This window comes from Saccopteryx bilineata, chromosome 3 (assembly GCF_036850765.1).
Source record: "Saccopteryx bilineata isolate mSacBil1 chromosome 3, mSacBil1_pri_phased_curated, whole genome shotgun sequence".
Lineage (NCBI taxonomy): Eukaryota > Metazoa > Chordata > Mammalia > Chiroptera > Emballonuridae > Saccopteryx > Saccopteryx bilineata.
This window is the reverse complement of record NC_089492.1, coordinates 133,098,210-133,119,141: the sequence shown is the minus strand read 5'-3', so window position 1 is coordinate 133,119,141 and position 20,932 is coordinate 133,098,210. Positions and strand designations below refer to the sequence as shown.

Here is a 20,932-nt window from a genome sequence, read left to right as displayed (position 1 = left end):
TAGCTCTACAATGGAAATACCTTCCCTTGTCTGATGTCATGCAGAGATTCATTTCACTCAGTGTCCTCAACATAGCAGTAACTTTTCTTTCTTTTGTATTTGAAAGTCCCTTGAGGGAAAGCTTGTTCTAAATGGATCTCTGGCAAGATTTTTAACTTGCATATGTATTGGTTGAGTAAAATTATCTGAGTTGACATAACTGCCATGTTAATAGGTTTCCTCAAAATTACTTCCTTCCTCCTTTTATTCTTTATATTTGATATTTTACATTTCCCTCCTATTATCAATAAAGTATTTCTTATATAGCAAATATATATATTTATATACATATAATGTTCTCCCTTTTTATGCCCTGAACCCCTCTGGAAAAACACCTTTATGCACATACTATAACTAGAGTTTACCTAAAAGATTAATCTGAATGTGATTCTGCTTTTCATTTCTTAGTAAGAATAAATGAGAAGTAGAATGTGTGAGGAATAACAATGCAAGGAAGTTGTTAAATAGTCAAGTCAGAATCAAGAGGGCCCTTTTTGCCTTCAGGGACTTTGAGATCTATGGTGTATCAATTCATTTTGATCTTTGATTTATATATTTTATTTATTTATATATTTTATTTATTTATTTATTTATTTATTTATTTATTTATTTATTTAGCTTATTCCAGTGGTAGGATTCAGATCATTTCACAAAAGGTTCTCTGCCCTAATTATCATTTTAAGTATTAAAAAATAATATACCAAAAGGTATTTAATTATTTTATGCATTTAATACTTAAATAAGAATAAAAGATGTACATAAAACTAGATTGTTATAAAAAAGTTTTAACATATTTATTTAAAAATTGAATAATACTCAACAAAAAGCAATAAAATTGTTATTTAAAATATTTTCAGCCTGGTCAGGTGGTGGTACAGTGGATAGAGCATTGGACTGGGATGCAGAGGACCAAGGTTTGAAACCCTGAGGTCGCCAGCTTGAGTGTGGTCTCATCTGGTTTGAGCAAGGTTCACCAGGTTGTGTGTGGTATTGCAGGCTTGAGCATGGGATCATAGACATGACCCCATGGTCTCTGCCTTGAGCCCAAAGGTGGCTGGCTTGAAGCCCAAGGTCACTGGCTTGAGTAGGTGTTTGCCCACTATGCTGTAGCCCCCTGCCCCAGTTGAGGCACAATGGAAAAAATGATTAATAATCAATGAACAACCAAGATGCCACAATGAAGAATTGATACTTCTCATCTCTATTTCTTCCTGTCTGTTTATTCCTCTGTCTCTCTCTCTCTGTCTCTGTCACAGTAATAAATAAATAAGTAAGTAAATAATAAAAAGATATTTCCATATTGCTTTAGGATTTCTACTTGCAATCTTTTTTTACCGATGGACAAAATGAACATTACCGCAGGTGCTTACAGTATGATGTTGCACAGATGAATGTTAAAAAAGAGTAAAGAATGCTAATTTGTGATTTTCACATTGAGTGGCTGCTCAGAAGTCCACATTGGATAGAACCTTGATTAGAAGTGCCATTTTAACAACCAGTTTGCCAAACTCAACAAAAAATTAGGTATCAGTTCTGATGAACCAGTGCAAACTGGCTGAATCCCACCACTGACTTATTCCGTAGTTTTCTAAAATCACTACTTTAAAAATCCAAATTCATTTGATTAAAATAGCAGCAGGATAAAGGTGGAAAGCATTTGAATTTATTTTGTATAAAATTTAAAAAGGGAAGTCACAGCAAGCAGAACTTTTGGAGAAGTGAGAGGTTCTGGAAGCTTTTCTCCCACCTGAAAATTTTAGAAAATGTCAACTTTAGGAGTTGAGATGGGAAGAAAATGGCTGAAAATATACAGATTTATGCTCTCGGCATAAGAATAGCGAGTTACTTATCCAGAATGCATTAAACTCCACCTCATCTTGTAGAGTAGGCCTGTCGTATGCTTTACTGCACCCTCAGCTACAGTAGAGGGCCCTAAATAATCCATGTTTCTTGGAGTGTGGACTATGAGTCACCACCAGCAGCAATACCTATGAGTTTGTTAGCAAATATAATTTTCAGATCGCACTATAACTTACTACATCAAAAAAGAAACTAAAAAGCTGTGTATTAACAAGTGTTTCAGATTATTCTGATATACGTTTAAATTTGAGAATTCCTGGTCTAAAGATTTCTCAGCCTTTTACTATTGATATTTGGGGGCAGATGATTCTTTGTTATGGAGGGTTGTCCTGTGCACCATAGAAATTTTAGCAGCATCTCTACTCATAAGATGCCAGTGGTATATTTCCAATTCTGGCTACTATATATGCTTCAGATACTGCCAAGTGTCCTTTAGGGGGTAAATTCAACTTCTGCTGGGAGCCTGCTTAGTTGGAATAATTTGTTCACAGTGTGTATGTGACCAATTTGGTCCAATCCAGCTAACGCTGACTAATTGTTATATTTGGTGGATGAGAAAAGAAGGGGTATTTTTTGTCTGGACTGTATGCCACCTTCAAAGCTCAAAATTGCCACAGAATTTTTTTCCATGAATAAAGCTGACCAGGAATAAAGTGCACAAATAAACAGAATGATGAATTGACAGAGCTAAAGATCAAATCCTGCTCTTCGTGGGGACTTAGCTACCTCTGGATACCTTAGTTATATAAACTTTGCTTTCATTGTTCCTTTTAAATCAATTTAGTTTAGTCTTTAAATTCTTTGAAAATTTTGATTTCTTTGCAGTCTCATGACTTGCAACAGTCTTTTCATGTTATTCTTAAATTTTCTTTATTTTCTTCATTCTTCTTAATCTCCTTCCTCCCCCAAATCATCATCTCTCCAATGTAGTTTCCTGAACTCATGATTTTCCTCTAAGTGTCCTCACCTTGGGACATGTTAATTTACACATGATATTCATATGACTTCTAAATAAATGACTTTTAGAAAGAGAATTTCAGTTTCATGATACATGAGCTTTTCAACTTATTTTTTTTTCTTTTTTGGCGATAGTTTTGTACATGTATATGTGTTCCTGTGATTTTTGCTAATACATAAAAATATGTTTAAAATATTTATACCTGGCTTCCAGTATCTATAAAATTAACTGAGGAACTTTTATATTTTATCTGTAGTTCCTCTTGGATAATCTATACATACTTTTATGACATCTATAAATTAGAAAAATCCAATTGTTTCTTTTGATCCTTTAGTGCTTGTCTTGCCCAACTGCACTGTCTACGAGCTCTAGTACTATTGAGGAGAACTGACAGCTGACATTCTCATCTGTTTAAATACATTATATTAGATAAGAATTATTCAAGATTTAACATTAGTTATTATAATTACTGTTAAGAGTTGTGAATTTTTTATAAAATTAAAAACATCTTTCAATTTGCTAAATATTTATATTTATCATTATTACTGTTATTATGAATAGCTATTGAATTTTATTAGGTGCTTATTCTGCCTGTCTTGAAATAAGATATTTTATATTTTGTCCTTAATATAGTAAATCACATTTATTAATAATCAAATGGTAAAATAAAATTGTGTTTCTATAACATATCTCTCTTGTTCTTAATGTATGTATATGAATTTAGTTGGTATATTGTTACTTATTATCTGTAACTTTCCTGTTAAGTAATTCTATTAAGGATTGTTTGCCTCATAAATTGAATCAAGAAATATTTTCCATATTTCTATTGTCAGGGACTGTTTGTGTGTTGTTTTACTATTACTATTTTGTATAATTCACCTGTGAAGCCATATAGTTTGGAACATAATTTTTTTAGTAGGGTGTAAATCTCACAGCTAGTTAAAAAATAAATATATCTTTATTCAAATTATATTATTTTTGTGTCATATTTGTTATATTGTGTTTTTCAAGAATTTGTCCAAGTTTTCAATGTCCAACTTATTGTTGGCGCTGTGCATAATACTTGTTAATTATCATGTTAATATCTGGAGGGTTCATAGTCATGTTCCTTTTTTTCAGGCCTTGAAATTTTATTTTTTTCTTTTCTGGTTTTTACAGGGACAGAGAGAGAGTCAGAGAGAGGGATTGATAAGGATAGACAGACAGGAATGGAAAGAGATGAGAAGCATCAATCATCAATCTTTCATTGTGACACCTTAGTTGTTCATTGATTGCTCTCTCATATGCGCCTTGACCGCAGGCCTTCAGCAGACGAAGTAACCACTTGCTCGAACCAGCAAACTTGGGTCCAAGCTGGTGAGCTTTTTGCTCAAGCCAGATGAGCCTGCATTAAAGCTGGTGACTCCAAGGTCTCGATCCTGGGTCCTTCCACATCCCAGTCCAACGCTCCATCCACTGCACCACCGCCTGCTCAGGCAAATTTTATTCTCTTTCTCATATTTTCTTTCTTTCTCTAATTTTGACAGGTATTTAACAATTTTATAAATTTTTCAAAAACTAACTTTTGGCTTTGATAGGTGTTTCTATAAGCATATTATTTCCTTTTATATATTTCCTGCCAATAGTTATTTGGTTTCTTAATTAAATTTATTGAAGTGACATTGGTTAATAAAACTATATAGGATTAAAGTATAAGTTCTATTACACCTTATCTGTATATTGCCTTGTGTGTTCACAACCCAAAGTCAAATCTTATTCCATCACAACATACTTGAATCCCTTTAACTCATACTACTCTCCCACCTCCTTCTCTTTGGTAACCACCATACTATTGTCTTTGTCTATGAGTTTTTGTTTGCTTGTTTTCTTGTTTATTTGTTACTTCAGTTTTATGTCCCAAATATGAACAAGATCGTATAGTTCCTGACATTTCTGTCTGACTTACTTTGCTTGTCATAATATTCTCGAAATCTACTTATGTTTTTGCAAATGAAAGTATTTCATCTTCTGTTATGTCTGAGTAGCCCTGGCCAGTTGGCTCAGCGGTAGAGCGTCGGCCTAGCGTGCGGAGGACCCAGGTTCGATTCCCGGCCAGGGCACATAGGAGAAGCGCCCATTTGCTTCTCCACCCCTCCCCCTCTCCTTCCTCTCTGTCTCTCTCTTCCCCTCCCGCAGCCAAGGCTCCATTGGAGCAAAGATGGCCCGGGCGCTGGGCATGGCTCTGTGGCCTCTGCCTCAGGCGCTAGAGTGGCTCTGGTCGCAATATGGCGACGCCCAGGATGGGCAGAGCATCGCCCCCTGGGGGGCAGAGCACCGCCCCTGGTGGGCGTGCCGGGTGGATCCCGGTCGGGCGCATGCGGGAGTCTGTCTGTCTCTCCCTGTTTCCAGCTTCAGAAAAATGAAAAAAAAAAATAAATAAAATAAATAAATAAATAAATAAAAAATGGGCTAATAACCTGAATGCACACTTCTCCAGAATAGACATACAGATGGTCACTAGACATATAAAACAATGCTCAACATCACTAAGCATTGGAAAAATATAAAGTAAAAGCACAACGAAATATCCCTTACACCTGTCAGAATGGCTTTCATCAAAAAATCAACAAAAAACAAGTGTTGGTGAGAATGTGGAGAAAGGAAACCGTGTACTCTTGATGCAACCACTATGGAAAGCAGTATGAAGTTTCTTAAAAATATTAAAAATAAGATGGCCTTATGACCCAGTGATTTTACTTCTAGGAATATCACAAAAGAAAACAGAAACACTAATCTGAAATTATATATGCATCCTGTGTTCACTGCAGTGTTATTTATAAAATCAACCAATGAATGCATAAGCAAATAAAACAACAATTTAATGTTTCTGTTTCTCTTTTTATCTCTTGTCTTTTCTCTCTTTAAAAGTGTTGGAAGAACTAAAAACATTAAAAACATGAAGAAAATGATTGCTTTGCCTTTTGTAAATGGTCACCAACTCATGCCATACAAATGTAGGGCTAGGGCAATGAGACAAGGGAATAAAATGAGTAGAGGAGCCATTGAGAATGCAGAGAAGAGGTAAAGGCAAAGAGCAGGAGAAGACAAGGTCATACTGAAGAAAGATTGAATTGTATGGATGAACTAGAAGAATTTTCCTAAATTAAAGCAGGTGATTGTGTAACAGTTTCTTCCAATGTAACAAATGTTACAATAAAAGTCTTAGGAGGCAAAATAACCTTTCAAACCACATAGTGAGTCCTGGCCAGTGGTTCAGGGAGAAGAGCATCGACTTAGTGTATGGTCATCCAGGTTTCAATTCCCGGTTAGGGCACAGGAGAAGCGACTTATCAGCTTTGCCCTACTCCCCTTTTCTTTTCTTCCCTTTCACAAGCAGTGGTCCTATTGGTTCTACCATGGCCCTTGGTGCTGAGGATGACTCAATTAAAGCACAACAGCCTCAGGCAGTAAATATAGCTTAGTACTCAATTTTTAGCTCCTGATAGGGTTACTTGGTGGACCTTGATAGGATTGCATGTGGGAGTTGGCCTCACTATCCAAACCCCTCTTCTCTCATCTAAGAAAGAAAGAAAGAAAGAAAGAAAGAAAGAAAGAAAGAAAGAAAGAAAGAAAGAAAGAAAGAAAGAAAGAAAGAAAGAGAAAAAGAAAATCATACGGTGGCTTTTTCAAGGTAGTATAAAGAGAGCTGAGATCAGGAAAACAGCAGTAAACCAGGAAGATAAGAAGAAGAATTTGGAATTCAAGAGCTAGAGTGGAAATGACAAGCAGAATGGGAGGGTCAAGGCTGGGGGAGACACAGCTTCTTTATGATGTCCAATGTAAATGAGGTAGAATTTTGTCCCTGGAAGAGAAAGTCACTAAAGAGGACTGAGGAAACAACAGTTTGCTGAGTTCAGAGAACAAACACCAGCTTTAAGTATCAGAAGTTCTATCTATCGGTGAAATGCTACTTTTGCCACTTCTGTTGCTAACAGATCTCATCCCAGGTGGTGACAGTGAGCACAAACACGAGCAAGGTAAGAGTAACTCTGGCTGGAACTCTGGGTGTGGGTGGTCTGGATGAAAGCATGCTGTGCATACCCCTGAGGGTCTGGGCCAGCCCGTCTCCAGCCATCTTTTTCTATATTGGATGCTGAGGATGGAGCCAAAGGCCCTGGCACAGGCAAATGTTTCTGCCATTTTGTTGTTCAGACTGGGTTTTTTTCTCAATTTTTCTGGTTGTCATTTGTTTTTCCCCATCCTCTTCTTCTTCTTTCCTTTTAATTTTACTATCCTTTCCCTACCCACAGCTTTTCAAGAGATAACCTCTTTCCATGTCATCCAGATATCATCATTTGTGAACAGCACCTGGCAACATAATTAAGGCTCAGACTGGCAGAATGATATGCAGATTCAAGGCTGGGATAGAACTCAAGCACTGTCATTGTCCTGAAGTCTGGGTCCAAGGGAAACTTTAGGAATGTGGAGGTGTCTGAGATGGAAGAAATATTCTGGTTCAATATCATCTGATTCCTTCAGGTAGTACAGGATCATGTCAGTGACTTCCAGATGACGTGTTAGTTCAGTCCTGTGATCTGAGTAGATTACCAATTACTTCTCTCTCTCTCTCTCTTTCCCTCTCTCTCTCTCTCTCTCGATTTATGCTACTGCACCCCAGGATATTTCTCTCCTCTTTCCCAGTTTAGCCAACTGTGTGCGCACATTTATCTAGAGCAGTCCTCCTCTTAGATTCCACACCTCCACAAAATACTTCAGATTTCTCTTGCTTCTTTCACTCTTATCTAATGAAGATTCCCCTTTGTTTGTGTCTAACTCTTTCACTCTTAAACCCCAAGCAAGAAGTCATGACTTTCCCCACCCTGTTCCTGAGTGAACTAAAGTGTGACTTCCTTTGTTTCCAATCCATCTCCTCAATCCTACTTGCTCCTCCTCTCAATGTAATTCTCCCATCATCCTGGAATGTGTACTTCCTCCTGACTTCACCACCCTGCTCCTCACATTACCCTTTTCTTTCTTCTCACTCACTGTTCATTTACTACAACATCTCTTCCCCACCATTTATGACATGTATACCTTCCCCTGTTCTCTACTCTTTGAAAAGTCTCTGAATAGCCCTGGATGGGTAGCTCAGTTGTTAGAGCATCATCTTGATATGCTAAAGTTGCAGGTTTGATCTCTGTCAGGGCATATAGAAGACTCAGCCAATGGGTGCATCAATGAGTAAAAAATAAATTGATGTTTCTCTCTCTCTCTCTCTTTCTGCAATCAATCAACCAATATTTTTAAAAGAAACATCTCTGAAAACAGTTATATACCACTTGACACTGAGGACATGTTCTGACAAATACATTGCTAGACAATTTTATTATTGTGTAACTATCCCAGAGTGCATTTAAACAAACCTAGTTAGGGTAGCTACTGCACATCTATGCTATACAGTATATTTTATTGCTAAATAACTAAAACCCAGTATTGCACATTATTGTAAAAAATATATAAAATATTAAATCAAGCAAGAGAAAAAATTATCCAATCAAGTGATGCAGTAAATATGACAGGTATAAAATTATTGCTAATCTGACACAGCATACTGTGTTTCATAAACTTCTTTTTCGTAAGTAGAAAATGTACATTCTAAAATAGCAATTAAAAAAAATAAACACATAAACCAGTAGCATCATTTACTATTATTCTCATGTATCATGTACTGTACATATTGCATTGTTATTGTCTATACAACCAGCAGCACAATGGAGATTTGACCCCATCATCACCACAAACACGTGAGTAATACATTATGCTGTTATCATGGCAAAAAAGTCACTAGGTAAATAAGAAATTTTCAGCTTCCTTATAATCTTATGGGGACTACCTTCTTGCACGTGGTTTGTTGTTAACTGAAAAGTCATTGTGTGTCACATGATGGTGCTAGATTGGCTTTTGGCTTCATTTCATTTCTCAAACATTTCTCCCCACCAAAATCCAAAACTCTACGTGTTTCTCCATCCCTATTCTTCTTGTTGCCTTTTAAATATCTTTTTTCTGTTTTTCTTGTATCGAGATCCCTTTGAAAACCAGGCTATAGCCAGCTGTAAGTTGCATTCTGGGAGACCACAGTAAGCTTCTTGAGGGGAGCTTTGGGAGGAGTGGATTTCCTGAGCTGCCAGAATGATTCATGTGTGGAGAGCGGCCGCAGAGCACAGAGGAACTGCACAATTCTCTCTCAATACCAAGGTATCTCTAGTATCATAGAGAAGCTCCAGTCAAGAAGTTGCCCTTGATAACCCTTGGGCATTCTCGATGTAGGGAAGGCAGAACTGCAGAGACAAGGTTAGTCCTGTTCTCTCTCCAAGACTGTTCTATTTCAATTTAGACCACCTTTAGGAATTCAAAGGTATAAGGTGCCTAAGAAAGGAGGGGCTTAAGCAAAAAATTATTTGGTTTCCAAATGAGTGGGAAGGGTCCTCCAAACTACCGTGTTTCTAAGCCCCACTGCTCTAGAATAGAGCCATAATGTGACACTCTTCTGCTCCTTTTTGCCCCAGTGAAGCCCGAGGCCTGGTTTTCCAGTGGCCCCCCTTCTCTGCCTGGTCATCTGCTGCTAGTGTGCCAGGATTTTACCCCAAACCTGTACAGGTGATGTGGATGAGGGGTGACCAGGAGCATCCAGGAACTCATCAAGGTGACATCCTGCCCAATGCTGACAAGACGTGGTATCTCCAAGTAACCCTGGACGTTGTGGCTGGGGAGGAAGCTAACCTGAATTGCCGAGTAAAGCACAGCAGCCTGGGAGGCCAGGACATCGTCCTCCACTGGGGTGAGAAAGAACTGGACTGGCCGGAAATGGGAGCAGATGGTTCACAAACATGGAGGGAGGAGTGAGCAAAATGGTGAGACTTAGTGGGTGTGACAGAGAAACAAGGAGGGAGGGAGAGAAAAAAGGAAAGAGGAAGGAAAAACAAGAGAGAGAAAGAGATAGATGAACTAAGGCAGCAATTTTTCACTGGTGTGCTGCAAGAATTTTTAAACACTGTAATATCTGACTATTTAGTCAGGGGCAGTGACCCTTTTTTTTAGATTGTTAAAGAAAGAAAGAAATAACAATAGCAGGCACAATATAGCCATCAGGTGTGAATGAATCAAAATTATACCTATTTTTTTGTCTAATAAGAAAAAATATATTTTTTGGTGTGCCACAGAATTTTAGTACTTTGTGTGTGCCATGAGATTAAAAAGGATGAAAATCACTCACTTAAGATATAAAGGTGGTAAGAATCACAGACCCATAAATTGGGTGATGTGAGGAAAAGAAAGTGGTAGAAGATAGATGTGGATGATTGTGTTAGAGAATCTGAGAGGGGACGTTGGATTTGCCTTTGCATCAAAGCAGATTGTGATGGAGCTGACACTCAGGTGAGCAAAGGAAGGGCAGGAGACTCAGCAATGGGCTTGGCAGTGACATCTGTGTGTCTTCTCCCAATTGCCAGGACATCCTACCTCTACCACGGTGATAATTTTAGCAATAATATTGTCCATCTTCATTTTTTGATTTGTCTTGCATTATGGTATCTGAGGCGCCAATAAGTTTCTTAAAATCATTCTTTTCTGTCCACCTTCCACTCTTTAATACCATTTTCATTTATTTACATCATTTTTTAGCCTCATTTTTTTTCAATGTATTGAGTTGGCATGGTTTGCAAACCATGCAGGTTTCAAGTGTCCAACTCAGTATAATACTATCCACACACCACATCATACCCAACCCCAGCAAAGTCTCTTTCTGCCCACCTTCCCTCCCTTTGCTCTCCTCCTCCTCCCTCCACCACCGTTTCCTTCTAGCTATGCCACTCTGTTGTCTGTGTCTATATGTTATGTATTTCTATTCTGGGCTAATCCCTTCGCCTTCTTTGATCCAGTCCCCTCTTCCCCTGTCCCTCTGACAGCTGTCCATTTGCTCCTGTGTCCCTGCCTCTGCACTTTCCCCCACTTCCCACCTATTCATGTAAATCTGTTTTTTAATTGTGGTAAAATATGCACAATATGAAACTTGCGCCTGACCTGTGGTGGCGCAGTGGGATAAAGCGTTGACCTGGAACACTGAGGTCGCGGGTTTGAAACCTTGGGCTTGCCCGGTCAAGGCACATATGGGAGTCAAAGCTTCCTGCTCCTCCCCCTTCTCTCTCTCTCTGTCTCTCTCTCTCTCACTCCTCTCTCTCTCTAAAAAAAAAAATCAATAAATTAAAAAAAAAATTAAAAAAAAAAAATATGAAACTTGCTATCTCAGTCATTTTTAAATACATAGTTTAATAAGATTAATTACACTTTTTTATGGGCACAAACAATCTCTAGTACTCTTCTCATCCAGAGAAACTAAAACTGTATACGCATAAAACAAGAGCTTGTCATTTCTGGTCATCTAGGCCCAGACAACCAACATTCCATTGCTAGTATTTATTTATGTGTTTGTTATCCATTCACCTGGCAATGAACATTGGGGTTGATTCCACCTTTTGACCATTATGAATAAGTCTTCTATGAAATGAATGTACAAATATGTCTTATGCAGAGCTAAAACTGCTTGTGTTCTTACCAGGTCATATCAGAGTATTCCATGAAATTTCAGCATGCCTCCTTACCCGTTTGGAATAAATACCCAGAAGACCAGAAACTCAAGTTGTCACCCCAGGAGTCAATCTTATCATACTTAATAAAATAATTGTCATATTTGACCAACTTGAATTTTCATAGGTTGTGAGATATATCATAATTAACAAACTAACAAAAAAATAATTAAGAACCGTGAATTTATTAAGTGATGGTATCAGTGATCTTTCTGTTTTAAAACTTATTTTTCTACTTGTTCTAAAAAAATTTGTGAAAGCAACCTAACTATAATTATGCTGGAATATTGGTGTTTGCAAAGATACTGATCATTGTTAATGTAATTTCTGTGCCTCTATCATGATGCATTTGTAACCCTCAAGGCCTATTTGTGATGCTTCTTCCTCCTTCCCTAGTACTACAGTGTTAATAACCTTCCCTTTTCTGGTGTCATGCAGAGATCCACTTTTCTCTGTGTCCTCAACATTGCAGTGACTTTTTTGTACTTGTAAGTGCAAAAAATAATTCTTCTTTCAAGGGATCCCTGGCTTGATTATTAACTTGTATATATATATATTTGTTCAGCAAAAATAATCTGAGTTGATATAGCTGCCATGTAAATAGGCTTTCTCAAAATCACTTTTTTCATTTATTTTTTAAGTTGATATTTTATATATATTTCCCTCTTATTAAAATATTTCTCACATAGCAAAGAGTAGATATACCATGTTCTTTTTTTCTGCCCTGAACCCCTCTGTGAAAACCCCTCATGCCCATACTATATGACTAGAGTTTACTTACAAAGATTAATCAGAATAGAATCCTGCTAATTTTTTTTGTAAGAATGAGTGAGAAGTAGGATGTGTGGGAGATAATAGTGCAAGAAAGTTGTTAAATAGGTTAAAGTCAATAGGGCTTTTCTTGCCACAGAGACTTTGAGATCTATGGTATATTGATTTATTTTGATCTTTGATTTACATTTATTTATTTGTTTTTATTTATTTTCCTTATTCTATAGTTTTCTAAAAACACCATTTTAAAAATTCAAATTAATTTGCCTGACCAGGCAGTGGGGCAGTGGATAGAGCTTGGACTGGAATGCGGAGGACCCAGGTTCGAAACCCCAAGATCACCAGCTTGAGCGCAGGCTCATCTGGTTTGAAGAAAGCTCACCAGCTTGGACCCAAGGTCACTGGCTTGAGCAAGGGGTTACTCAGTCTGCTGAAGGCCCATGGTCAAGGCACATATGGAAAGCAATCAATGAACAACTAAGGTGTTGCAACAAAAAACTGATGATTGATGCTTCTCATCTCTCCGTTCCTGTCTGCCCCTATATATCCCTCTCTCTGAATCTCTCTGTCCCTGTAAAAAAAAAAAAAATCCAAATTAATTTGATTAAAACAGCAGCAGGTAGAGGTGGAGAGCAATTGAGTATATTTTTTTATAGATCTTAGAAAGGGAAATCTAAGCAGGCAGAACTTTTGGAGAAGCTATAGGGACTGTAAGCTGATTCCCACCTGGAACTTCCAGGATGATGTTGAATTTAGGAGTTGGGAAGAGAAGCAAATAGCTGAAAATATGCTTTTATCCTCTCCAGAATGCATTAAACTACACCTCATCTTTTAGAGTAGCATATTGTTGTATGCTTGACTGCATCCTCAGCTACAGTATGGGGTCCTAAACATTTTGTGTTTTTTGAAGTGTGGACTATGAGTCAGTACCAGCAGCAGTACCTATGAGTTTGTTAAAAAAAAAAAAAAAAAAAAAAAATTAATTTTCAGACCCCACTCTAGACCTATTACATTAAAAAAAAACAACCAAAAATGGAAACTAGAAACTTGGTTTTTAACAAGTGTTTCAGAATATTCTTATATACATTTAAGTTTTAGAACTTGTGGTCTAAAGATTTCTTAGCCTTTCACTATTGACATTTAGGGCCAGATGATTCTTTGTTATGCAGGGTTGTCCTGTGCACAATACAAATTTTAGCAGCATCTCTACTCACCAGATGCCAGTAGTACCTTCCCAATTTTGACAAGCAAATATATCTTCAGACACTGACAAATGCCCTGTAGGGGGCAAGTTTGATGGCAGATGAGAGCAGGCTTAGTTGGAACAATTTGTTCACAGTGTGTATGTGTTATAATCTTCTCGAAAACAGCTGAAGCCAACTGATTATATTTGGTGGGTGAGAAAAGAAGGGGTCTTTACTGTCTGAATGGTATGCCTCTTTCAACGCCTAAGACTGCCACAGAATTTTGTTCCATGAGTAAAGCTGACCAGAAATAAAATGCACAAATAAAACAGAATGGTAAATTCACAAAGCCAAAGATCAAATCCCACTCTACCTGGAGACTTAGTTACCTCTGGATACCTTACTTAAATAAACTCAGCTTTTATTTTTCTTTTAAACCAATTTAGTTGAAACTTTAAATTCCTTTAAAATTCTGGTATTTCTCTGGTGTCTCATGTCTTGCAACAGTCTTTTCATATTCTTCTTTACCTTTTCTCTGTTTTCTTTGCTCTTCTTATTCTCCTTCCTGCCCCAAATTAACATCTCTCAAAGGTGATTGTTTGAACTCATGATTGTCTTCTAAATCTCCTCATCTTCAAAAACGTTAATTTATTCATGGTTTTAATATGACCTCTGGATGAATGACTTTTAGAAAGAGAATTTCAGTTTCAAAATATAAATACATGAGCTTTTCAACTTTTTTTTTCTGGTGACAGTGTGTTCATGAATGTGATTCTATGTTCCTGTGATTTTTGCTAATATAAAAAATATATTAAAAATATTTATACCTGGCTCCCAGTATTCATGTTAAATTAACTTATGAAGTTTAAGATTTAACTGTAGATCTTCTTGGATATTCTATGTATACTTTTATGGCATCTTTAAATATGAAAAATCCAGTTGTTTCTTTTGATTCTTTATTGCATTGTCTTGCCCAACTGCATTGGCTATGAGCTCTAGGTACCCTTAGAGTAGAACTAACAGCTGGCATTCTCATCTGTTTAAATATACTAAATAACAATTATTCAGGAGTTAACATTAGTGATAATAATTACTGTTGTGTTTTTGGAATATTTTTTATAAAATAAAGAATATTTTCTTTCAAATTTGCTAAAATGTTTATTATTATTACTGTTAGTATGAATAGCTATTAAATTTTATTAGGTGTTTATTTTTCTTCTCTTGAAATAACAAGGTATTTTATATTTTTTCCTTAATGTAGCAAATCACACTTACTGATAATCAAATGGTAAAATAAAATTGTGTTTGTGTAACATATCGGTCTTGTTCATAATGTATGTATGTGGATTCAGTTTACTAATATTTTGTTTATACTATGTTGCTAGTTATTACTTGTCAAGAACTTTCTTGTCAAGTAATTCTATTAAGGATAATTTACCTCATAAAATAAATCAAAAATAGATATTTCTTATGTTTCTATTCTCACAGAGGATAATAAAATAATTTTATTATTATTATTTAGTATAATTCACCTGTGTAGCCATATGTGTTGAGAAATAAGTTTTGGGGGGTTGAGGAAAGTTCAAAGATAATTTTAAAAATATGTATACTTTTATTCAAATTATATATTTATTTTTGTGTCATATTTGTTATGTTGTGTTTTTAAAAAATTTGTCCAAGTTTCCCAATGTGCAATTTATGGTTGGCTCTGTACATAATTTTTAGTTATTATTATGTTAATGACTGAGGATTCACAATTATGTATCCTTTTTACCAGAGTTTGAAAATTTGTACTCTTTCTTGTTGTTTCTTTTTCTAATTTTGACAGGAATTTAACAATTTAAATTTTTTTCAAAGACTAACTTTTGGCTTTGATGGTTCTATCTATAATCATATTTTTTTCTTTTTTTGCTAGTAGTAATTTGTTTTTTAAATTAAATTTATTAGGGTGACAGTTAAGAAATTATATGAGATTTACTGTACAATTCTATAATACATTATCTGCATATTGCATCATGTTCACAACCGAAAGTCAAATCTTATTCCATCATGACATACTTCATTTAACCCCTTTAATTTTTCCTACCTTCCCACCCCTTTTCCTCTGGTAATCACCATTCTATTGTCTGTGCCTATGAGTTTTGTTTATTTGTTTTTCTTATTTGTTTATTTGTTGCATTCAGTTTTGTATTCCAATTGTGTGTGAGATCATATGGTTCTCGATATTTTCTGAATTACTTTGCATAGCATAATATCCTCAAAATCCACTTATGTATTTTATATTTTCTTATAGCAGAGTAGTATTTTATTGTATATGTATACTACATCTTATTTATCCAATTATCTATCAAAGAATGTTTTAGTTGTTTCCATGTCTTGGCCACAAGGAATAATGCTGCAATGAACATAAAGGTGCATAAATCTCTGCAAGTAAATATTTTCAAATTTTTTAGATAGGTATCCAGAAGAGAGATACTGGGTCATATGGTAACTCTATTCTTAATTTTTTTGAGGAGCCTTTACACTGTGTTCCATAGTGACTACCAGTTTCCACTCCCACCAGCAGTGAATGAGGGTTTATTTTTTCCACAACTTCTTCAACACTTATTGTTACTTGTTTGGTTGGTAATAGTCATTGTAACAAGATGAGATGCTGTCTCACTGAAATTTGATTTTTATTTTCCTCATGGGTAGTGAAGTTGACAATCATATATCTATTGGCCATTTATATGTCTTCTTAAAAGAAGTGTCTGTTCAAGTCTTCTACCCACTTTTATTGGGATTGTTTGTTTGTCAGTGTTGAATTGTATGAGTTCTTTACATATTTTTGAATTTAACCCCTTGTCAGTGTTGTTTAAAAACATCTTCTTGAGAGAGAGTGATGTCAGAGAAATGGCGCCATAAAGGGTGCTCCCAATATCTCCCCTTGAAATTCAACAAATTCAACAACTAGAGACAGAGAAACAATCTCAGGAGCATATGAAATATACACACATTGGACAAAGGTACGATTGGGCAAAAAGATGGCTGAATATATAATCCACTCTGAAGGAAATAGGATAGAGAATGGAATATATTGCTTTCCTTCTTGATCTCTGGAAGGGCCACTTTCACCTGGAACTGAGAGAAACAGAGGATTTGGGGCAGAGGGAAGAAGCTGGGCTAGAGAAGATGATCAAGCAGAGGAGAGAGCATGCCAGCTCATCTTGAGATTGTGGACACCGGGCTAGTGTGGGCAGCAGGCTCCAACAAAGGTTCCTGGAGCGGGTTGCCTGCGGAGGCCAGCGCCAGAGCTTTTTGGCCTTTGTGCACTCCCAGTCAACAATCACAGGCAGTGTATGAGTGGCTCCACCTGGTGCCTCTGGTGTGGGCACGCGTGTTCATGGGAGGAGGGGTTAAGCCCGAGATTGTCAGGAGTGGACTTCTATGTGTGCTGTAGCCAGCATTTCTGTGTGATCCTGGCTCCCAGACCAATAGCACAGGAAGTGCACAAAAGCCAGGATCCCCAGGCCTGGACCTGTCCGGGCAAGGTGCCTCCACGAGCCAATACAGGTTATAAAATGCATTCCTGCAGAGCAGAACTCCTAGTGCACAGTGTAAGTCGTGGATGCTGGGTGTGCACGTAGCTTGATGTGAACACAAGGGAGAAAAACCTGTGGAGATTAGACCCGCAGAGCACTGAGGCATACTAGACATGACCAGGGACCCTTAGAAAGGTGCATGATCAGCACTCGGCTCCTTGCTCTGCCTGCTTTCATTGGGAGCTCTGGTTGGAACAGCCTTACCCAGAACTGTACTTTGAGCAGTGCTGGAGGAAGGGCTTGACAGTGATTAGAGCCTTTTACTCTGCAAGCAGTGGCTGGGGCAACTTCACAGCTAAGTCCCCAGGCTGCTAACTCAGGAGGGGGAGATGTGAGGAGAGGCACCTGGAAAACTAACTGACTCTCCCATTTTTGAGCCTGGAAACCCTAACAAGCCCCAGCTACCAACAGGACTGAGGCCTAGTTTATGTCATTGCCATAGCAACACAACAGAAAATTTCTACTCAAAAGCACCACAGAGGCAAAACCTGTAGTATAACACCACCTGCCAGAAAGACAAAGAAAAAAAAGAAGAAACTACCTCTCAAAATCAAAAAAAATTGTACTTTTTATAACTTTTTTTTCATTTTTTCTTGTTTTTTTTCCACTTTGGTCATTTTATCATCTTTCCATCTTATTCTTTCCTTTTCCTTTTGAACTTCATTATTCATAGGTGTTACATTTTTCATTCATGTTTATTTTTAAGATTACATTTCAAAAACCTTGTTTTTTTTCTTATTTTCTCCTTTTTTTTTCTCTTTTTCTTTTTCTCTCATTCGATCATCATTTATCAACAAATTATTTTATTCTGGATTCGTATTTTTCTTTGTGGCATTTGTGTTCTTTTATTTCATTTTTTTATCTTTTTGTCATTTTCCCTCAGTTCTGGCTCCTCATTTTATGTAGTTTTTGTTCCACTTATCATAATAGAATTTTCATTTTTTCACTGTACCTTTTTCAACATTTATTTTATATTTTTAATCATCTCTTATTAGTGTTATTAATAATACCACTCTCAAATGTCATTAAGAAAAAGGAAATCAAATATCATGGATACAAAAGACAGAGATGTATCAGATAGATGATGAAAAATCTCTAGAAAAAAAATTTAATTGCTTGGAAAACTTGAAAATAAATGACAGAGAATTAAAAATTAAAGTCCTAAAAATACTCAGAAGAATACAAGAAAGCATGGAAAGGCAATTTAGAGAGTTAAAAAACAATTTAATGAACAAAAAGAATATATCACCAAGGAAGTTGAAACTATGAAAACAAATCAAACAGAGATTTAAAAAAAACTCAACACATGAACTGAAAGATGAGGTAACAAGCTTAGCTAACAGAACAGGCCAGATAGAGGAGAGAATTAGTGACATAGAAGACAAGCAACTAGAGACACTACAGAGAAAAGAAGAGAGACTCACAAATTTTTTAAAAAATGAGAAAGCCCTACAGGAATTGTCTGACTCCATCAGAAAGAACAACATAAGAATAATGAATATATCAGCAGGAGAAGAGAGAGAAAAATAGAATGGAGAACATATTAAAACTAATAATAAACTAAAACTTCCCAAGCCTGTGGAAAGAATTAGAGCCTCGAATCCAGGAAGCAAACAGAACACCAAGTTACTTTAACCCAAACAGACCTAATCCAAGACACCACATAATGAAATTATCATAAACCAATGACAAAGAAAAAATTCTCAAGGCAGCCAGGGAAAAAAGAATACAACATACAAAGGAAGGCCCATTAGGTTATCATCAGATTTCTTAGCAGAAACTCTGCAAGCCAGAAGAGAGTGGACCCCAATATTTAAAGTACTGAAAGAGAAAAACTTCCAGCCAAGAATACTATATCCATCAAAGGTATACTTCAAATACAAAGTGGAAATAAAAACATTCACAGATATAAAAAAGATGAGGAAATTTTTTTTTAATATTTTGTTTTTAACTTTATTTAGTTTTTGTTTTTGTTTTTTTTTTTTGAGAGAGACACAGAGAGAGAGAGAGAGAGAAAGGAGAGGAGCAGAAAGCATCAACTCTCATATGTGCCTTGGCCAGGCAAGCCCAGGGTTTTGAACCGGCGACCTCAGCGTTCCCAGGTCGACACTTTATCCACTGCACCACCACAGGTCAGACCAAGATGAGGGAATTTATCACCAGAAAATCCCACTTCAGGAAATACTAAAGGGGGTTATTTGACAAGAGTCAAAGAAAAAAAATTACAAATAAAAGCTACAAGATCACAATAAAAACAAGATTAATCTGTGACAACAAAAACAAAAAGGAAAGAAGACAAAGATTAACAGTAGCAAAGGAGGATGGAGTGCAGAAGCACTCATGAGATAAAATACTACAGTGAATATAATATATATCCTTTTTATTACATAACAGTAACCACCCCTAAATATTCACTACAGAAACACATGGCTTAAAAAAAGAAGAAACAGAGGGACGAAGTATGAAATGCAACCAAACAAAAACAAAGGACAGAAAAACAAAAGAGAAGAACCAAAAAAGATACAGAGCCATCGAAAAGCAATATATAAAAAGGCAATAGGAAACCCTCAAGTGGCAATAATTACACTTAATGTCAATGGATTGAATTCACCAATAAAAAGACACAGAGTAGCATAATGAATCAAAAAAGAAAATCTAACTGTATGCTGCCTTCAAGAAACACATCTAAGCTACAAGGATAAAAACAAATTCAAAGTGAAAGGCTGGAAAATGATTTTCCAAGCAAATATCATCCAAATAAAGCAGGTGTAGTCATACTCATATCTAACAATGCTGATTACAAGACAGCAAAGGTAATCATAGGCAAAGATGATCATTTCATAATGATTAAGGGGACATTGAATCAAGAAGATATAACATTTCTTAATATATATGCACCAAACCAAGAAGCACAAAAGTATATAAGACATCTACTAACTGATCTAAAAATAAAAACCAGTAAAAATACAATCATACTTGGAGACCTCAGTACACCGCTTATGGCTCTAGATCATTCATCCAAATAGAAAATCAATAAAGAAATATGGGCCTTAAATGAAACACTATAACAATTGAATATGATAGACATCTATAGGATATTTTATCCCAAAACACAAGAGTATACATTTTTTCTCCATTGTACATGGAACATTCTCAAGAATTGACCATATGTTGGACCACAAAACGAACACCAACAAATTCAGAAAGATTGAAATTATACCAAGCATATTTCTGATCATAAAGCTTTGAAACTAGAATTCAACTGCCAAAAAAAGTAAACAATCCCACAAAAATGTGGAAATTAAACAACACACTTCTAATAAATGAGTGGGTCAAAGAAGAAATAAAAGCAGAGATCAAAATATACATACAGACAAACGAAAATGACAATATGACATAGCAGAATCTCTGGGATGCAGCAAAAGCAGTAATAAGAGGGAAGTTTATATCACTACAGTACTATATAATCAAATAAGAGAGAACCCAAGTAAACAACTTAATATCACATCTTAAGGAACTAGAAAAAGAAGAAAAAAGGCAACCCAAAACCAGCATAAGAAAGGAAATAATAAAAATTAGAGCAGAAATAAATAAAATAGAGAACAGACAAACTATACAAAAAAATCAATAAAACAAGGAGCTGGTTCTTTGAGAAGATCAACAAAATTGACAAACCCTTGGCAAGACTCCCTAAGGAAAAAAGAGAAAAGACTCATATAAACAAAATCCAAAATGAAAGAGGAGAAATCAACACAGATATTATAGATATACAAAGAATTATTGTGGAATATATGAAAAACTATATGCCACCAAATATAACAATTTAGAAAAATGGATTATTTCCTAGAACAATACAATCTTCCTAGATTGAGTCATGAAGAATTAGATAGCTTAAACAGACCCATAAGCAGGAAGGAA

General features: G+C 36.1%; 1 pseudogene; it reads left to right on the top strand.

Annotated features, from left to right (window-relative positions):
* The first annotated feature begins 6,800 nt into the window (after positions 1 to 6,800).
* On the top strand, positions 6,801 to 11,472 carry LOC136330558 (T-cell surface glycoprotein CD1b-2-like; annotated as a pseudogene).
* Positions 11,473 to 20,932: the final 9,460 nt, after the last annotated feature.